The sequence below is a fragment of the Loxodonta africana genome, chromosome 4 (genome assembly GCF_030014295.1).
Source record: "Loxodonta africana isolate mLoxAfr1 chromosome 4, mLoxAfr1.hap2, whole genome shotgun sequence".
Taxonomy (NCBI): Eukaryota; Metazoa; Chordata; class Mammalia; order Proboscidea; family Elephantidae; genus Loxodonta; species Loxodonta africana.
This window is the reverse complement of record NC_087345.1, coordinates 7,832,420-7,843,270: the sequence shown is the minus strand read 5'-3', so window position 1 is coordinate 7,843,270 and position 10,851 is coordinate 7,832,420.

Sequence of the window (10,851 nt, the reverse complement as noted above, 5' to 3'; positions counted from 1 at the left end):
CCAGGTTCTAATGGCTTCTGGCACCACCTGGAAAAATGGTCTGACATGGTTCTGTCCCCGGTGTTGTGGACCCAGCAGTGTCTGTGATGAGGAGTGGGCAGTGGGGTCTGTGCCAGTGGGCTCATGGCATGGCTCAGCAAAAGGTAAAAATGATGATCTCTTGTGAGGCGGCACTAGGGGACCCTGGGATCCCATCGCAGTGGCGACACCCTCTCTCAGCCCTGAACCAGAGCCCTGCCCTCACACCTGGACTTTGGATCCAGAATCAGGTGTGACCATGCTAAACCCCTTCCTCTGGTCCTCAGTGCCCTCCTTGTGAAATGCAGGGTTCGGGCCCAGCCCCTCATCAGAGCCTCTGGATTGTGCATGTGCTAGAGAGTTCTCTGTATACCTTGCACAGATGCCCTACGCAAATTAAATTTGGAGCTAAGTTGCCCGAGATAAGCAGGTGTTAATTTGTAATTTAAGTGTTAATATAATTGCTGTGGGGGTCTATTTGTGTAATGTGCAAATACATTTTTACAGCAACAAACCATTTGGCAGTGAATTATAAATAGAGCTGTTGGGTGAGTTGAAGTCTCCTTTGCATCACGTCCATAAGGCCTGTTCTGGTCCAGCTCTAATGAAGGGCTGTTCTGGTCCCTTCCCAGGCAGGGGTTCCCTGGGTGGGACCCTCCAGAGAGCCCAGCTGAGGAGGGTGGGGGGTTTCAGAGGCCGAGGGCTCGGCAGAGATTCAGGAGGAGGACAGATATCTGGGGCTCAGGTGGAGGGTGAGGGCTTGGGGGTTGGCTTGGTTCCCTAGCGCTGCTATCACAGAAATACCACAAGGGGGTGGCTTTAACAAACAGGAATTTATTGACTCACGGTTCAGGGCGCCGGCTGTAGGGGAAGGCTTAGTCCTTGTCTCAGCTTCTCCATCGTTCTTCCTGTACCTTGGAGATCTCTGCATGTATCTTCCCCAGTTTGGGCTTGTTTCTCTTTGCCTGCTGTTGTTAGGGGCTGTGGAGTTGATTCCAACTCACAGTGAATCCATGCAACAGAGTAGAACTGCCTGCTCCATAGGGTTTTCTTGGCTGTAATCTTCATGGGAGCAGATCGCCAGGTCTTTCTTGCACAGAGCCACTGGGTAAGTTCCAACTGCCAGCCTAGTGCTTAACCTTTGCGCCACCACTGTTCCTTCTCTTTTTTACATAATCTGCTCTTTTAATACCTCAAAAGTAACTAGGTTTAAGATACACCCTACACTGATAAGACCTCACTAACAGAGCAAAGAAAACCCTATACCCAAATGGGATAATGCTCACAGGTACAGGGGTAGGATTCCAACATGTATTTTGGGGAGGGGGGGACACAGTTCGATCCGTAACAGGGGCGACGTAGCCTTTGCCCAGAAGCCCATTGCCCAGGAAAGAAAGGGACTGTAAACAAATAATCGAAACTCACCGAAATTCAAACCAAGTTTTTTCTGAGCAGTTATTCTGTATGCATATAGGGAGGCCATTGTGATTCCAAAAAAAGCAAATGGCTTGAAGAAGTTAGGTACAATGTGGCTTATGAAGAGAAGGGGAGAGAGAAATATAGAAGATCAGCCTTTAGCTAATCTTAACATGACTGACTGATGGAAGCCTGCGCTCCCCCATTGGCATCGTGGTGAAGAGCTTGGCTACTAACCAAAGTTCAGGAGTTCGAATCCACCAGCCACTCCTTGGAAACCCTATGGAGCAGTTCTACTCTGTGCTATGGAGTCGATAGGACTCCGCGGCAGCAGGTTTGGTTTTTGTTGTTTTCCCCCTTCACCTGAGACCCACCGATACCTGGTTACTTCTGGTCTGGCTGCTAATGATTTGGCCCTCCACCCAGCTGCAGCCACGAGGCTTTCTGAGATTTAAATTAGGAGGTAATAGGACTATCCTTTTCTAGCAGGATAAGACACACTGACATCCTGTAGAGCAGTTTCTGGCAGGCCTTTGCAGTTTGGGTCAGGCTTTTAATGGTGAATATTTTGTTTGGTGGATAAGAAAAACCTTAAAATAAGTAAGATGTCTGTTATTAATTTTCCTATTCAACAGGTCTATTTGCGAAAATCTGGTTTATTGTCACTTTATTTTGGCTTTCTGGGGGATCTCCCCACCCCGGGCCAAGTAGTAGGTGCTGGGGAGCCTTGAGCTTCAACCTCATGGAGCCTCAGTCTGGTGAGGGGACACAAGGTAGCCTTAACCAAAGAATGACTGGAATAAGCATGCCATCACACCTGGTTTGCTAGCTATGAAAAATGGATATAGGATGCTGAGAGAGAGAGAGTGTGTGTGTGTGTGTGTCTGTGTCTGTGTCCGTGTGTGTGTCCGTGTGTGTGTCTGTCTGTACGTGTGTAGGGGGGTGACGTACACCTGATTAGAAAGAGAGAACTCTCTTAATGCGAGCTGTCCTGCAGGTAGGGGTGTAACTGAACAAGGGCTCTTGTCGTCCTACTAGCCGATCGAAATAAGACGGGTGCCGCACCACCAGTTGCAAGGGAAACAGAAAGTGGAAATTTATTGTTTGCACAAACAAGGAGCAACATGGAGCTCAGCAGCTGAAAGACCACGTGCTCGCTGTCCGAGGGAGTTAGGAGCTTTTATTTCCATTGGAGTCTGGGTTTGGTGCCCAGAACTCTCCGCCCTTAGCCCTCCCATGTCCGTGTTTGGAGGTCCAGATGTTGAATCATGTCGGTGATGTTCAGGTCCAAGGACAGACTGAAGACACAGCTCTTCCAGTCCTGCACGTGCTCCAAAATCCTGGTTCGTGCATGCGTGGGATTCTGGCACCAAATTCAAACTGCGGTTAGGGCCACAGTGTGGTCGGGCCAAACTGCAGTTAGAAGCCGTGGCTTGGTGGGCTTTTGGCGGGGAGGACTGTGGCGGAGCAGGAAGAAGTCTTGGTGGAGGCTTCAGGGGCAGAAAGAACTTAGAAGGTCCAGGGAAGAGCCTATGCAAATGCCCTGGAGTAGGCAGGAACAGTGTGGTATGTGGGAGAGCTTCAGGTATGGGTTGATCAGGGCTTAGTGAGCCTCTCCATTCCAGTGTGGCTCACTGGAAGGTCTCTGAGCTGTCACCACAGGGGTGCAGGGAAGACAGTGTCCAGGGTCGAGGCTGTATGTGGGGGCAGCGGGGATGGTGAAAGGCTGGACTTAAAACCCCAGGCTGCCAGCTTCATCCTCCTTGAGCCTATTTTTTCCTGGTAAGACAGGGACAGAGATGTCTTTCCTTTATTTGGTGCCCCCTCAGGCAAAGCCTGGGTGCCAAGAGCAAAGTGAAGTTAAGACAGTGCTCAGAATTGATTAGATTTAGAGCCCACCCTCCTCAGGCATGACCTCATTAACATAACAAAGACACCTGATTTCCCCACAGGATCACATCCACAGGTTAAGATTCCAGCACGTTTTTTGAGGGGGGGGCATGGTTCAGTCCATGAGGGGTCCCACACAAAGATGAGGGTCCAAGTGTCACAGCCGTACCCTGGGGCCACACAGAACAAAGCACAGTCCAGAAGCAAACGGGCAGATGCCTCCCCTGTGGTTGGTGCTGGGTGGCGGGGAAGAGTGGGAAGGCTGCTTTCCTCCTTGTATCCTTGCACATGGTTTACGTTTCCACAGCGTCCAGAGTCGTCCTGGTTGTAGGCTGGAGCCAGGAGACCTGGGTTCCAGCTCCCCGCTGACTTGACATGTGGCTTTGGGCAAGTCCCTTAACCTCTCTGGGCCTCAGTTTCCCTGCTGTGCAGTGACATATGACGGCACAAGATGTTCGCTGGGCTCTTTGCTGGTGCCACTGTTTTGTGATTGTCACAGGTGTGGGAAGCAGAGCTGACTGTGAAGGCAGCTGCAGGGACCAGCCCCCCACTTCCGATGCAGGAGCCCACCCCTCTGATGGGCACCTCCCAGAGAGACCGCGCCACCTGGGGTACCCAGGCCTGGAGAGGACAGACCAGCTGTGCAGACTGGGAGGGACCAGAGGCTGGGGGTGGCGGGGTGGCAGAGGCTCTGGCCATGCCTGCCCTCCGTGGGGCCAGGTGCTGCCGACCAGCTCAGCCCAGGGCAGGGGAGGGGGCAGGCAGGCTGCAGGGCTGTCATGGCCCGTGGTTGAGCGTCATGGAGGGCGGGGCAGGTGGCTCACGTGTTCCCATCTATAGGACTGTAAGGGGTCTCACATGTACACCCCATCAGACTTCCCCAGCCAGGCCCCCCCTCAATAAGGCCCGGGTTGTTTCTGCAGCATCCTCCCTCCCAAGCTTGCAAACTTCAAAACCAACGACCCGTTCTGTGCTTTTTGAGATAGGTGCTCAGGAGGAAGGTTTGAGCTTGTCAAGGGAAAAAGCAGCAGCCTCCTCCTGTTTTGAGAAATCGGAGTCTGGCTGGCAAGGAAACAATGCCTTCTTGACTCTGGTGGCTTCTAGCGCCCAGCAGGCTCCTCAGCCCTTAATTCGTGAGTGGGAAGGCAGGCAGCTGGAGCTCACCCAGTGTCCTCTGGCCGCCCATGCTGTGAGGTCGGGGTCTGCACTGAGCAGGGAGGCCCTTTCCCCGAAGGCACAGGAGTAAGGAGAGACCCTGGTCCATTCTGATTGTTTACCTGGTGGTCAGTGTGACCTGGAGGAGCCCTGATTGCACAATGGTTAAGCGCTTGGCTGCTAACCAAAAGGTCAGAGGCTTGAAGCCATCCAGCAGTTCCAAGGGAGAAAGACCAGGCAATCTGCTCACATAAAGATTACAACCTAGGAAACACTATAGGGCAGTTCTCTGTCACATGGAGTCGCTGTGGGTTGGAATCGGCTCGACAGCACACAATGCCAACGTGTGCCAGGCAAGGAGCCCTGGTGGTGCAATAGTTAAGCACTCAGCTGCTAACCTAAAGGTCGGCAGTTTGAACCCACCCAGTGGCTCTGCAGGAGCTATAGATTACAGTCTAGGAAACCCTATGGGGCAGTTCTACTCTGTCCGTCCCTGTGGGTCGGAATCGAGTCAACTGCACCCAGCAACTAACAGCGTGACCTGTGAGGCTTTGAAGCAAGAGTGTTCCAGACATGTTTCCTCCCCTGAGATAAGTGAGTCCCTCAGGAGGTGCCCCTGCATTTTTGGTGAGGGGGCTGCATCCAGACCGGGCCTGGTGCCCGCAGAAGCTTGCTTTCGATCTATCTGTTTAGCTTGGAACAGCTTTACCTCTGAAGCTGTGTCCTTGGCTAAGCCTGGTTTTCCAGGCTAGCTTTGAAAAGGGGTGCGCTTTGGGGAGGGGGTCTGGAGGCTCCAGCATGGGTGTGGGGCAGCAGAGCCTGAGGCTGCATTGAGGTCCCCTGGGTGGGGGCGGGGTGAGTCACAGGTCCTCCTTCTAGAAGTCATCCAACTTTGGGGGCCCTTGGGTCCTCTCGTGAGGCTTACGTGAGATGACGGGGGGTGATAAGACCCCACAGAAGGGGGTGCCCCCCAGGGCAGGAGCAGCCTTTGTCACCTGTACCCATCAGCCAGAGGTTGCTGAGTGCAGACAGGACAGGTTCCCAGCTCACCTGACACCAGCGGGTGTCGAGGACCGAGTGTCTTTGCACATTTTCACAGCAGGTAGAGGGTGGCTTTCTGCAGGATGCAGGGTCCCAGGCCTGGTGTCCCCCTGCCCACCCCCAAGACCCCAGGAAGCTGCTCCATTGGCTTGGGGAAAGCTGGGTTTGAGGTGCTGGCTCGGGAGCTGGGACAGGTGGGCTGGAGCAGGTGGGGACTCCCTTCCTGGGCCTCTGCCCATGCCCTGCCAGGGAGACAAACCTGACCATCATGTTCTGCACCCAGAGAGGCCTGGCCACCTGGCTCTGGCCTCCACCCCATCTGGATCCCCCTGCCCCCAGGAGCTGTGGCCTCCAGGATCAGGTGGCAGTGAAAAAACACAGGGGACGAAGACCCAGGGGACAGGGTGGGAGGGGGTAGCCAACAGGTCCTGTTGCTGCTGCGAAATGTTGTGAGTTGTTCTGGAATCAGTCACTTATAGAACAAGGGGATACTGAGTGGTTTAAAGTCAGGAAAGGTGTGCGTCAGGGTTGTATTCTTTCACCATGCCTATTCAGTCTGTATGCTGAGCAAATAATCCGAGAAGATGGACTATATGAAGAAGAACTGCGCATCAGGATTGGAGCAAGACTCATTAACAACTTGTGTTATGCAGATGACACAACCTTGCTTGCTGAAAATGAAGAGGACTTGAAGCACTTACTAATGAAGATCAAAGACCACAGCCTTCAGTATGGATTACACCTCAACATAAAGAAAACAAAACTTCTCACAACTGGACCAATAAACAACATCATGATAAACGGAGGAAAGATTGAAATTGTCAAGGATTTCATTTTACTCAGATCCACAGTCTACACTTATGGAAGCAGCAGTCAAGAAATCAAAAGATACATTGCATTGGGTAAATCTGCTGCAAAGGACGTCTTTAAAGTGTTGAAGAGCAAAGATGTCACCCTGAAGACTAAGGTGCGCCTGACCCAAGCCGTGGTATTTTCAGTCGTATCATATGCATGTGAAAGCTGGACAATGAATAAGGAAGACCGAAGAAGAATTGACACCTTTGAATTGTGGTGTTGGCGAAGAATATTGAATATACCATGGACTGCCAAAAGAATGAACAAATCTGTCTTAGAGGAAGTACAACCAGAATGCTCCTTAGAAGCAAGGATAGCAAGACTGAATCTTATAAACTTTGGACATGCTGTCGGGATGGATCAGTCCCTGGAGGAAGACATCATACCTGGTAAAGTACAGGGTCAGAGGAAAAGAGGAAGACCCTCAACGAGATGCATTGACACAGTGGCTGTAAGAATGGGGTCAAGCATAACAATGATTATAGGGATGGCGCAGGACCAGGCAGTGTTTCGTTCTGTGGTACATAATGTCGCTAGGAGTCGGAACCTACTGGACGGCACCTAAGAACAACAATGAAGGTGTGTTGGAGTGAGAGGAGCTTGCTGGAGGCTGATTGCTCAGAATCGCAGGCCTGGTGGTAGGCGAGCCAGGACACCGTGTGTGTGTGTGTGTGTGTGTGTGTGTGTGTTTGAGTATGTGCTGTAGGGGGGTGTGCATGTGGCTCCTAAGACTTGGTCCCTCTTCCTGGAACCGCTTCCTCTGGGGCCCCTCCCCCTGGAACTCTCTCCTGGAGTCTTTGCTCCCTCCCTGCTCCTCCCTGACCCCCTCCTCAGCTCTGTCCTTGTGTTCTGTCCAGGGATTTCCTGCCCGCAATGTTCTGGCAACCCTTGGGGTCTTGGCAGCAACTCAGTGAGAGGCTCCATTTTACAGCCCAGAGAGAACAGTACTCTTGGCCAAGGCCACATTGCAGCCTGCGGCAGAGCAGAAAGTGCCACCTGAGGGCAAGTGACAGGGGCGTTAGTGAATGCCTGGAGGGATGGCGCTGACTGGCAAGAACAGGAGGTGGAGGAGGAGGCAGGTTAAAGCTGGACGTGGTGCCCAGAAAGACGGTCACTGTTGACTTGGCTCGTAGGCACCAGGGACATATCTAGGTTTACCAGTGCAAAAAAAAAAAAAAAAATTTTTTTTTTTTTTTGGTAAGAGAAAAAGAGACAGGGTAGTAGGTGTCCTGGGCAGACTTGCTCTGTGACTTTGGACAGCCGCCTGCACCTTACTGACCTCAGTTGTTCCCTGATAAAGAGGGATGTGTTTCCTTGTCTTCTGTTTTCTGGAAGAGCTTCTGTGGAATGGGTGTTCTTCCTAACCTAAATGTCTGTTGCAATTCACCTGTGAAGCCATCTAAGCCCAGAGAGTTTGTGTAGAATGGGTGTTCTTCCTAACCTGAATGTCTGCTGGAGTTCAGTCTGCTGGAAGTCACCTGTGAAGCCATCTAAGCCCAGAGGGTTTGTGTAGAATGGGTGTTGTTCCTAACCTAAATGTCTGCTGGAGGTCACCTATGAAGCCATCTAAGCCCAGAGGGTTCGTGTAGAATGGGTATTCTTTCTAACCTAAATGTCTGCTGGAATTCACCTGTGAACCCATTTAAGCCCAGAGGGTTTTTTTTTTTTTTTTTTTCCTCTTGTGGGAAGGGTTTTTAAACAGTATATTTGATTTCTTCACTAGATTTACAGGACTATTCAGGTTATCAGTTTCTTCTCGAGTAAGCTTTGGTAATTTATGTCTTTCAAGAAATTTGTTCGTTTGATCTAAGTTGTTGAATTTATTGGCATAACAACATAACAAAGAAAACCCATTCCCAGATATAGGGGGTTAGGATTTACAACACATGTTTTTGGAGGACACAATTCAATGCATAATAGGCATCTTCCTCTGTGTGTCTCTCTGTCTTCTCTTATCAGGACACCCCTCCATCGCATCAGGACACACTCTACTCCAGTTGCTGTTTGGTGCCGTCAAGTCAGTTCCAGCTCATAGCGACCCCATGTACAACAGAATGAAACACTGCCCGGTCCTGCACCATCCTCACAATCGTTGCTATGTTTGAGCCCATTGCTGCAGCCACTGTGTCCCTCCATCTCATTGAGGGTCTTCCTCTTTTTCGCTGACCCTCCACTTTACCAAGCATGATGTCCTTCTTCAAGGACTGGTCCCTCCTGATAACATGTCCAAAGTACATGAGATGAAGTCTCACCATCCACGCCTCTAAGAAGCATTCTGGCTGTACTTCTTCCAAGACAGGTTTGTTCGTTCTTCTGACCGTCCATGGTGTATTCAGTGTTCCTCACCAACACCAGAATTCAAAGTCGTCAATTCTTCTTCAGTCTTCCTTATTCATTATTCAGCTTAACTGATTCATTGTCCACATTAACTGATAACATCTTCAAAGACCCTTTTTCCAAACATGGTCACATTCATAGGTACCAGGGGTTAGGACTTCAACGTAAATGTAGCTGCTGTCCAGTCAATTCTGACTCATGGTGACCCCATGTGCGCAGAGTAGACCTGTGCTCCCTAGGGCTTTCATATCTGTGGACTTGTGGAAACAGTTCGCCAGGCCTTCCTTCTGAGGGGCCTCTGGGTGAGTTTGAGCCACCAACTTTCTGGTCAACAATCGAGTGTTTAACCGTTTGTGCCAGCCAGGGTCTCATTGTAAATTCGGCAGGAGCACAATTCAGTCCATAACGAGGAGTAACCCATGACCCGTTAGTACCACGCCTGGACCTGAACGGACGGGAGAGAGTCACCCTGGAGCTGGAGCCCACGTGGTGATATGAGGAGAGGCAGCATATGCTAGGAGCTGAGGCTCTGTCCCAGGTGGGAGGGAGTGGGGAGAACCCCCTCCCCATCATCCTCTCCTCCTTCCCTGCTGGTGGTCCTCACTGGTCAAAGGTTACTAGAAGCTGGAGGGAGAACCAGGGCAGCTATGATGAGACACCTGGTCTCAAGGGCCACACCCTGTGCCTCATCTCAGCACAGTTGGGGTGTCTATAGGCCAACACGGCCTTGATCATGACATAACTGTAAGACAACATCCCAAATCTGCAGTGTACTCCAGGTCGTCGCCGATCCCTGGACAGCAAGGAGGCCATTAGGAAAGGAGCATCAGTAACTAACATAGGCCGCTCTGTAAGAATCACATCCTTCCGACCAGGGCCTGAACGCATGTTAGCACATGGCAAGTAGCATTTATTACCTACAAGAATCAGACAGCCAACAGCCAGAAAAGTTCTGTCACAAGCAGTCCCCCCTCAAAAGCTGTCTGGGTGGAGATGACGGCTTTTCCATGCACACCCAATTTGTGCCGTGGGTGAGGGGATTTTATAGGACCATAGCTACTGCCAGTCTCCCCCTGGCCAGGTTGTTCAGTAAGGTGGACTATCAGCTTACACTGTGTGTGTCCCACCTGCACCATAGCTGAGGAGACCAAGGAAACCTCCCCCAGCTATTTTATACCTCAGCCTGTGGGACTAATTATGTCTTTTAATCCCACTAACAAACATCCTGCTGCATCATGCCCCACCCACACTGACTTCCTGAAGAGGGGTGATTATCCCAGAATTGTACCTTTTTAATCTTGCTAACAAACATCAGGGCTCAGTGGTTGGGGAAGTTTTGTTCTGAGACCTAAAGATGCCAGCAGGGAGAGGAACAGAAAACCATGGCCGCCTGGCTTGTCCTGAGGACTTGATCCTCAGAGTATCCCTATTCCTCTCCTGTCCCCCATTCTGCCTGCCTCATCTCAGCAAGGGAGTCTGCTTCCACCCAGAGAGTGCTGGGCCATGTTCCTGGTGGCTGAAATATTGGACGACTTTGGATGGAATATTCTAGGCATTGAATGGAGTATTCTAGATCTCGACTGACGTGGGTATGAGTGGACAGAGTCAATTACAGAGTGTACAAGCAGCGTGGTGACAACTTCATAAAATACGGATGCGTGTGGACGGAACGGGGAGTGGGAAGGGAGACGTGCAGAAATAACAGTTGTGGCACGGGATTATGGGAGATTTTTTTCCCCTCTTGAAAACAGTGCCTTTAATGTTGTTGTCATAACATTTTGCCATTTAGAAGTGAACCGTGGAGCAGAAGGACGTCCGGGGGGCTTAATGAAGTCAACATGGAGCTGACCAGGCTTGTAGAGATTGTGTTATCTGCCCAGAGCAGAGATGCTTGGATCAAGTGAAAGCAGCTTCCTAAAGAGCCTCATCGTATGCGTTGGTGGTGCTGCCTTCGCTAACTGCGGCCGTGGAAGGGGGTCTGGGATCCAGGGCTGTGTGTGGTGCGGGGTGGAAGTCGGCTGAGGCATGTCGTGTCTCTGTTGCTGAGCCAGATTCTCCTCCAAGGAGTTTTCAGAAATGAAATGGTTTTATGCCTCTTAGAGGATATCGGGGCCGATTTCATCAAGTTTTTCAATATGC